We start from the raw sequence: 10,191 nt of genomic DNA, 5'->3' as shown, positions 1-10,191 counted from the left end.
CAGAAAGCAGAGTGTTTCTCTAGGAGAGCTCCCTTTCCCTCACATAGCCATTCTACTGGTGAAGAGAACACGAGCAACCACACTGTGTCTCAGGACGCTCTGAGGCCGCACTTTCAGCTCTCCCGCTGGGAAAGTAATGCTCTTCGCTCTAGGTAACCAATATCAAAATTGAACCCAGCACATGCACCTGTAGTTTCTGACCAACCAAGAGAGACTCAAGCAGCACGCTGGACCTTCCCTGATAAAACTTTGGCGCCAAGGGGCTCCGGCATGGGCTGAATGGCTTCAAGGACACGATTCCCGGGGATAGGCCCAATGGTCCCTGTAGCTCAGAAAACCCGAGGTAGCGTTCAGGGGCAAATTGTACGTTTGTCGGGCTGCCTCTGTAGTCGGCCTTCTGCTTGGCAGAGAGAAGACGGCAGGTAAGGGTTCCCAGTCTGAACAATAAACACAGCGTTTTGTCATTGCAGCAGTGGTTCAGCAGTGGGGACCTTTTGCATTACACCTGAGACCTGCTAGGCCTGTGCTCGGGAGGCCTGTTGAAAGCCTGGCAATCTCCATGGGCACCGAAGAGAGAGAGCAGAGCGTCGCCTTTCCTTCTCCATGCAGAGAAATGATCCGAAGGGGCCTAGGGACCTGTGTTTGGGTAGGTCGCCTAAGAAGAGGCATTGGGTACACAGTGTTTTCCCACGCCCAGGGGGTGAGGACCCAGGAGTCCTAGGAGTCCTGAGCGGCACGCTAGCGTTAAGCCACTGCCATGACTAAGGCTTCTGGGCAAATGCTGCATGCCTGCCAGCATTGTGGCTGCCGTCCTGGACTTTGTTTTGATCTTCGTGATCAGCGTAGATCGCCCGGTATGTAGAGGGGGCTCTGGCATGCCTCAGGCAAGGAAGTGGAAACACCTTTTGTCTTTCCTGTAAAGCACCCTTCCCTTTGAGGCACATTCCAGCACGCAAGGAAGGACTCGCAGAACGCCCTATGTAGGCACCTTGGAGGCTACGAGGATTCCTCGTTCAACTAGGGAATTCCTCCGTTTCTCATAAGGTCCCAGTATCAAAGTTGAACCCAGCCCACGTACGTGTCGTTTCTGAAGAACCAAAGGAGGCACGAGAAGCACTGTGCTACCTTCTCAGAATAATGTTTTATTTAGGCAGGGAGATTTGCACTGTGCGGATGACCTAAGCGATTTAAGGCGCTCGGGAGGTCTAGGTGGCCTTGAACCTGCCAAAAGACTAGCAGGGCTCAGGAGGAAACGGTTGATTTTCCAGGCTGCATCTAAAAGTCGTGTTTCTGCTTGGCAGAGAGAGACGGCAGGTGTGTAAAGCGAGAAGGAACACGAAGCACAGAGTTGTTTCACTGCAGCTCAGGGTCCGCCCTGAGAGCCACTGGCATTACACCGAGGACTTTCCAGAACTCTGGTCGGGGCACACTTGAAAGACTTGTCAGTCTATCGATCCAACGAAGGAAACACTGCCTTGCCTTTCACGGTGCACTCAAAGAGACGACCCGGAGTACCCAGGTAGCGAGCGGCACGGTGCGCAGTCGGCCAAGAAGAGTCACTGAGCACACAGCGTTCTTCCAAGGGACGTGGTGAGGCGGCGGGAGTCCTAGGAAGGGCACACTGGCCTGAATGCCCTACCTTCCCTGCCGGGGTCATGGAAATCGTTTGCACACGGCCACCCGTGGATGGAAACCCGGACATTACGTTGAGCCTGGGGGACAGGTCTGCTTTTCCCGTTATGTGAAGAGGGCTGCTGGAGGCCTCCTGCCGCGAGTAGGAAACACTGTGTTAATCGAGGAAAGCTGCCTCTCCCTCAGTCGGCATTGCCACTGTGAAGAGATGACGGGCAACCGCACTGGTTTTCACTTAAGTTGGAGGCCGCAGGTGGCCTGCTTTCCCGTTGGGAAAATAACGCTTCCCTCCTTAGGTCCCGATGCCAGACTTGGCACAGCCCACGGACGGGTAGTTTCTGAGCAACGAAAAGAGACTCACGCAGCCCCCTGGACCTTCCCTGATAAAACTTTGGCACGAAGGGAGTTCTGCTTGGGCTGAGTGGCGTGACCGACATAATTCCTTGGGTTAGGCCAAAGTGTCCTTTTCCCTTACAAAAGCTTAGGCAGTGTTGCAGGGGCAACAAGTCCGTATGTCAGGCTGCATCTAAAGTCGACTGTCTGCTTGGCGGGCGAGGGCAGGCTGGCGTTCCCAGGATGAACAGCGAGCCGAGGGTTTTTCCCATTGCAGTTCGGGTTCAGCGGCGGGGACCACTTGCAGTACACCTAAGACCTGCTAGACCTGTGCTCGGGAGGACTTTCGAAAGACTGGCAATCCACCTGTGCGACCAAGAGAGCGGTGTTTTGCCTTTCACTCTTCATTCCAAGAGATGATCCGAAGGGCCTAGGTCCCTGTACGTTGGTAGGTCGCCTAAGAAGTGGCATCCGGTACACACTGTGTTTCCATGAGACGTGGTGAGGACGCGGGAGTCCCAGGAGTCCTGCAAAGCACACTAGCGTTTAGCCACTGCTTGGAGTGAGGCTCCCTGGGAAACGCTGCGTGCCTGCCCGGCGCTGTGGATGCAATTCCCGGACCTTGCCTTCAGCTTGGCGCTCAGCGTAGTGTTCCTTTTAGGTAGAGGCGACCCTGGGGTGCCTCAGGAGTGGACGTGGAAACACACTATGCCTCTCAAGGAAAGCCCACTTTCCGTCCAAAGACATGCCAGCAGGCACGCGTGGGCTGACAGAGCACTGTATTTCAGGCAGCTTTCACGTTGAACCACCCTTCTTTCCAGTTGGGAGGTACTACAGTGCTCTGAAGGTCCCAATCTCAAAGTTGAGCACGGCCCCACGTACCTATAGGTTCTCCCGCACCGAAAGGGACACAAGGAGGACTGTGGCCCCCCCTCTGAATAACTTGGTAGCCGGGGTGTGGCGCACTGTGCGAATGGCATGAAATATTGGAGGGGCTAGGTCGAGTGAGTTAGGTGTCCCTGCAGCTGCCAAAAGCCTAGCAGTGTGCAGGGGGAAACCGTCCATTTTCCAGACTGCAGCTAACGTCGAGTGACTGCTCGCCAGAACGAGCCGGTAGCTAAGTACACCCAGAAGGAACACTACGCACCGGCTTTCTCCTTGCTCCTCAGCGGCAGCACTGAGAGACACACTAGGCATTACACCTAAGACCTTCTACACCTCTGTTCGGGGAGCACTTTTGAATGTCTTGGCTATCTAGCTATCCAACAAAGAAAAGAGTGTGTTGCCTCTCACTCGGCATGCAAAGAGATGATCCGGAGGGCTTTGGTAGCGGCACGGTGCTCAGGGGGCCAAGAAGAGTACTCGGTACACAGTGTTCTTCCAGGGGACATGCTGAGGCAGCGGGGGTCCTGGGAAAGGCCCACGAACATTCATGCACTACTTGCCTAAGGTTTCGTGGAAAGCCTCTGCACGCCTCAGTTCGTGGAGGGACTACCTGAACCTTACTTTGGTCCTCGCGGAACAGCACAGTGTTCCCTTTATGTATATAGGGCGCCGGGAGGCCTCCTGCACGGTACAGAAAGCAGAGTGTTTCTCTAGGAGAGCTCCCTTTCCCTCACATAGCCATTCTACTGGTGAAGAGAACACGAGCAACCACACTGTGTCTCAGGACGCTCTGAGGCCGCACTTTCAGCTCTCCCGCTGGGAAAGTAATGCTCTTCGCTCTAGGTAACCAATATCAAAATTGAACCCAGCACATGCACCTGTAGTTTCTGACCAACCAAGAGAGACTCAAGCAGCACGCTGGACCTTCCCTGATAAAACTTTGGCGCCAAGGGGCTCCGGCATGGGCTGAATGGCTTCAAGGACACGATTCCCGGGGATAGGCCCAATGGTCCCTGTAGCTCAGAAAACCCGAGGTAGCGTTCAGGGGCAAATTGTACGTTTGTCGGGCTGCCTCTGTAGTCGGCCTTCTGCTTGGCAGAGAGAAGACGGCAGGTAAGGGTTCCCAGTCTGAACAATAAACACAGCGTTTTGTCATTGCAGCAGTGGTTCAGCAGTGGGGACCTTTTGCATTACACCTGAGACCTGCTAGGCCTGTGCTCGGGAGGCCTGTTGAAAGCCTGGCAATCTCCATGGGCACCGAAGAGAGAGAGCAGAGCGTCGCCTTTCCTTCTCCATGCAGAGAAATGATCCGAAGGGGCCTAGGGACCTGTGTTTGGGTAGGTCGCCTAAGAAGAGGCATTGGGTACACAGTGTTTTCCCACGCCCAGGGGGTGAGGACCCAGGAGTCCTAGGAGTCCTGAGCGGCACGCTAGCGTTAAGCCACTGCCATGACTAAGGCTTCTGGGCAAATGCTGCATGCCTGCCAGCATTGTGGCTGCCGTCCTGGACTTTGTTTTGATCTTCGTGATCAGCGTAGATCGCCCTGTATGTAAAGGGGGCTCTGGCATGCCTCAGGCAAGGAAGTGGAAACACCTTTTGTCTTTCCTGTAAAGCACCCTTCCCTTTGAGGCACATTCCAGCACGCAAGGAAGGACTCGCAGAACGCCCTATGTAGGCACCTTGGAGGCTACGAGGATTCCTCGTTCAACTAGGGAATTCCTCCGTTTCTCATAAGGTCCCAGTATCAAAGTTGAACCCAGCCCACGTACGTGTCGTTTCTGAAGAACCAAAGGAGGCACGAGAAGCACTGTGCTACCTTCTCAGAATAATGTTTTATTTAGGCAGGGAGATTTGCACTGTGCGGATGACCTAAGCGATTTAAGGCGCTCGGGAGGTCTAGGTGGCCTTGAACCTGCCAAAAGACTAGCAGGGCTCAGGAGGAAACGGTTGATTTTCCAGGCTGCATCTAAAAGTCGTGTTTCTGCTTGGCAGAGAGAGACGGCAGGTGTGTAAAGCGAGAAGGAACACGAAGCACAGAGTTGTTTCACTGCAGCTCAGGGTCCGCCCTGAGAGCCACTGGCATTACACCGAGGACTTTCCAGAACTCTGGTCGGGGCACACTTGAAAGACTTGTCAGTCTATCGATCCAACGAAGGAAACACTGCCTTGCCTTTCACGGTGCACTCAAAGAGACGACCCGGAGTACCCAGGTAGCGAGCGGCACGGTGCGCAGTCGGCCAAGAAGAGTCACTGAGCACACAGCGTTCTTCCAAGGGACGTGGTGAGGCGGCGGGAGTCCTAGGAAGGGCACACTGGCCTGAATGCCCTACCTTCCCTGCCGGGGTCATGGAAATCGTTTGCACACGGCCACCCGTGGATGGAAACCCGGACATTACGTTGAGCCTGGGGGACAGGTCTGCTTTTCCCGTTATGTGAAGAGGGCTGCTGGAGGCCTCCTGCCGCGAGTAGGAAACACTGTGTTAATCGAGGAAAGCTGCCTCTCCCTCAGTCGGCATTGCCACTGTGAAGAGATGACGGGCAACCGCACTGGTTTTCACTTAAGTTGGAGGCCGCAGGTGGCCTGCTTTCCCGTTGGGAAAATAACGCTTCCCTCCTTAGGTCCCGATGCCAGACTTGGCACAGCCCACGGACGGGTAGTTTCTGAGCAACGAAAAGAGACTCACGCAGCCCCCTGGACCTTCCCTGATAAAACTTTGGCACGAAGGGAGTTCTGCTTGGGCTGAGTGGCGTGACCGACATAATTCCTTGGGTTAGGCCAAAGTGTCCTTTTCCCTTACAAAAGCTTAGGCAGTGTTGCAGGGGCAACAAGTCCGTATGTCAGGCTGCATCTAAAGTCGACTGTCTGCTTGGCGGGCGAGGGCAGGCTGGCGTTCCCAGGATGAACAGCGAGCCGAGGGTTTTTCCCATTGCAGTTCGGGTTCAGCGGCGGGGACCACTTGCAGTACACCTAAGACCTGCTAGACCTGTGCTCGGGAGGACTTTCGAAAGACTGGCAATCCACCTGTGCGACCAAGAGAGCGGTGTTTTGCCTTTCACTCTTCATTCCAAGAGATGATCCGAAGGGCCTAGGTCCCTGTACGTTGGTAGGTCGCCTAAGAAGTGGCATCCGGTACACACTGTGTTTCCATGAGACGTGGTGAGGACGCGGGAGTCCCAGGAGTCCTGCAAAGCACACTAGCGTTTAGCCACTGCTTGGAGTGAGGCTCCCTGGGAAACGCTGCGTGCCTGCCCGGCGCTGTGGATGCAATTCCCGGACCTTGCCTTCAGCTTGGCGCTCAGCGTAGTGTTCCTTTTAGGTAGAGGCGACCCTGGGGTGCCTCAGGAGTGGACGTGGAAACACACTATGCCTCTCAAGGAAAGCCCACTTTCCGTCCAAAGACATGCCAGCAGGCACGCGTGGGCTGACAGAGCACTGTATTTCAGGCAGCTTTCACGTTGAACCACCCTTCTTTCCAGTTGGGAGGTACTACAGTGCTCTGAAGGTCCCAATCTCAAAGTTGAGCACGGCCCCACGTACCTATAGGTTCTCCCGCACCGAAAGGGACACAAGGAGGACTGTGGCCCCCCCTCTGAATAACTTGGTAGCCGGGGTGTGGCGCACTGTGCGAATGGCATGAAATATTGGAGGGGCTAGGTCGAGTGAGTTAGGTGTCCCTGCAGCTGCCAAAAGCCTAGCAGTGTGCAGGGGGAAACCGTCCATTTTCCAGACTGCAGCTAACGTCGAGTGACTGCTCGCCAGAACGAGCCGGTAGCTAAGTACACCCAGAAGGAACACTACGCACCGGCTTTCTCCTTGCTCCTCAGCGGCAGCACTGAGAGACACACTAGGCATTACACCTAAGACCTTCTACACCTCTGTTCGGGGAGCACTTTTGAATGTCTTGGCTATCTAGCTATCCAACAAAGAAAAGAGTGTGTTGCCTCTCACTCGGCATGCAAAGAGATGATCCGGAGGGCTTTGGTAGCGGCACGGTGCTCAGGGGGCCAAGAAGAGTACTCGGTACACAGTGTTCTTCCAGGGGACATGCTGAGGCAGCGGGGGTCCTGGGAAAGGCCCACGAACATTCATGCACTACTTGCCTAAGGTTTCGTGGAAAGCCTCTGCACGCCTCAGTTCGTGGAGGGACTACCTGAACCTTACTTTGGTCCTCGCGGAACAGCACAGTGTTCCCTTTATGTATATAGGGCGCCGGGAGGCCTCCTGCACGGTACAGAAAGCAGAGTGTTTCTCTAGGAGAGCTCCCTTTCCCTCACATAGCCATTCTACTGGTGAAGAGAACACGAGCAACCACACTGTGTCTCAGGACGCTCTGAGGCCGCACTTTCAGCTCTCCCGCTGGGAAAGTAATGCTCTTCGCTCTAGGTAACCAATATCAAAATTGAACCCAGCACATGCACCTGTAGTTTCTGACCAACCAAGAGAGACTCAAGCAGCACGCTGGACCTTCCCTGATAAAACTTTGGCGCCAAGGGGCTCCGGCATGGGCTGAATGGCTTCAAGGACACGATTCCCGGGGATAGGCCCAATGGTCCCTGTAGCTCAGAAAACCCGAGGTAGCGTTCAGGGGCAAATTGTACGTTTGTCGGGCTGCCTCTGTAGTCGGCCTTCTGCTTGGCAGAGAGAAGACGGCAGGTAAGGGTTCCCAGTCTGAACAATAAACACAGCGTTTTGTCATTGCAGCAGTGGTTCAGCAGTGGGGACCTTTTGCATTACACCTGAGACCTGCTAGGCCTGTGCTCGGGAGGCCTGTTGAAAGCCTGGCAATCTCCATGGGCACCGAAGAGAGAGAGCAGAGCGTCGCCTTTCCTTCTCCATGCAGAGAAATGATCCGAAGGGGCCTAGGGACCTGTGTTTGGGTAGGTCGCCTAAGAAGAGGCATTGGGTACACAGTGTTTTCCCACGCCCAGGGGGTGAGGACCCAGGAGTCCTAGGAGTCCTGAGCGGCACGCTAGCGTTAAGCCACTGCCATGACTAAGGCTTCTGGGCAAATGCTGCATGCCTGCCAGCATTGTGGCTGCCGTCCTGGACTTTGTTTTGATCTTCGTGATCAGCGTAGATCGCCCTGTATGTAAAGGGGGCTCTGGCATGCCTCAGGCAAGGAAGTGGAAACACCTTTTGTCTTTCCTGTAAAGCACCCTTCCCTTTGAGGCACATTCCAGCACGCAAGGAAGGACTCGCAGAACGCCCTATGTAGGCACCTTGGAGGCTACGAGGATTCCTCGTTCAACTAGGGAATTCCTCCGTTTCTCATAAGGTCCCAGTATCAAAGTTGAACCCAGCCCACGTACGTGTCGTTTCTGAAGAACCAAAGGAGGCACGAGAAGCACTGTGCTACCTTCTCAGAATAATGTTTTATTTAGGCAGGGAGATTTGCACTGTGCGGATGACCTAAGCGATTTAAGGCGCTCGGGAGGTCTAGGTGGCCTTGAACCTGCCAAAAGACTAGCAGGGCTCAGGAGGAAACGGTTGATTTTCCAGGCTGCATCTAAAAGTCGTGTTTCTGCTTGGCAGAGAGAGACGGCAGGTGTGTAAAGCGAGAAGGAACACGAAGCACAGAGTTGTTTCACTGCAGCTCAGGGTCCGCCCTGAGAGCCACTGGCATTACACCGAGGACTTTCCAGAACTCTGGTCGGGGCACACTTGAAAGACTTGTCAGTCTATCGATCCAACGAAGGAAACACTGCCTTGCCTTTCACGGTGCACTCAAAGAGACGACCCGGAGTACCCAGGTAGCGAGCGGCACGGTGCGCAGTCGGCCAAGAAGAGTCACTGAGCACACAGCGTTCTTCCAAGGGACGTGGTGAGGCGGCGGGAGTCCTAGGAAGGGCACACTGGCCTGAATGCCCTACCTTCCCTGCCGGGGTCATGGAAATCGTTTGCACACGGCCACCCGTGGATGGAAACCCGGACATTACGTTGAGCCTGGGGGACAGGTCTGCTTTTCCCGTTATGTGAAGAGGGCTGCTGGAGGCCTCCTGCCGCGAGTAGGAAACACTGTGTTAATCGAGGAAAGCTGCCTCTCCCTCAGTCGGCATTGCCACTGTGAAGAGATGACGGGCAACCGCACTGGTTTTCACTTAAGTTGGAGGCCGCAGGTGGCCTGCTTTCCCGTTGGGAAAATAACGCTTCCCTCCTTAGGTCCCGATGCCAGACTTGGCACAGCCCACGGACGGGTAGTTTCTGAGCAACGAAAAGAGACTCACGCAGCCCCCTGGACCTTCCCTGATAAAACTTTGGCACGAAGGGAGTTCTGCTTGGGCTGAGTGGCGTGACCGACATAATTCCTTGGGTTAGGCCAAAGTGTCCTTTTCCCTTACAAAAGCTTAGGCAGTGTTGCAGGGGCAACAAGTCCGTATGTCAGGCTGCATCTAAAGTCGACTGTCTGCTTGGCGGGCGAGGGCAGGCTGGCGTTCCCAGGATGAACAGCGAGCCGAGGGTTTTTCCCATTGCAGTTCGGGTTCAGCGGCGGGGACCACTTGCAGTACACCTAAGACCTGCTAGACCTGTGCTCGGGAGGACTTTCGAAAGACTGGCAATCCACCTGTGCGACCAAGAGAGCGGTGTTTTGCCTTTCACTCTTCATTCCAAGAGATGATCCGAAGGGCCTAGGTCCCTGTACGTTGGTAGGTCGCCTAAGAAGTGGCATCCGGTACACACTGTGTTTCCATGAGACGTGGTGAGGACGCGGGAGTCCCAGGAGTCCTGCAAAGCACACTAGCGTTTAGCCACTGCTTGGAGTGAGGCTCCCTGGGAAACGCTGCGTGCCTGCCCGGCGCTGTGGATGCAATTCCCGGACCTTGCCTTCAGCTTGGCGCTCAGCGTAGTGTTCCTTTTAGGTAGAGGCGACCCTGGGGTGCCTCAGGAGTGGACGTGGAAACACACTATGCCTCTCAAGGAAAGCCCACTTTCCGTCCAAAGACATGCCAGCAGGCACGCGTGGGCTGACAGAGCACTGTATTTCAGGCAGCTTTCACGTTGAACCACCCTTCTTTCCAGTTGGGAGGTACTACAGTGCTCTGAAGGTCCCAATCTCAAAGTTGAGCACGGCCCCACGTACCTATAGGTTCTCCCGCACCGAAAGGGACACAAGGAGGACTGTGGCCCCCCCTCTGAATAACTTGGTAGCCGGGGTGTGGCGCACTGTGCGAATGGCATGAAATATTGGAGGGGCTAGGTCGAGTGAGTTAGGTGTCCCTGCAGCTGCCAAAAGCCTAGCAGTGTGCAGGGGGAAACCGTCCATTTTCCAGACTGCAGCTAACGTCGAGTGACTGCTCGCCAGAACGAGCCGGTAGCTAAGTACACCCAGAAGGAACACTACG

Source organism: Balaenoptera ricei, chromosome 4, assembly GCF_028023285.1.
Source record: "Balaenoptera ricei isolate mBalRic1 chromosome 4, mBalRic1.hap2, whole genome shotgun sequence".
Taxonomy (NCBI): domain Eukaryota; kingdom Metazoa; phylum Chordata; class Mammalia; order Artiodactyla; family Balaenopteridae; genus Balaenoptera; species Balaenoptera ricei.
The sequence above is the reverse complement of the archived record's forward strand: the minus strand, read 5'-3'. Positions refer to the sequence as shown.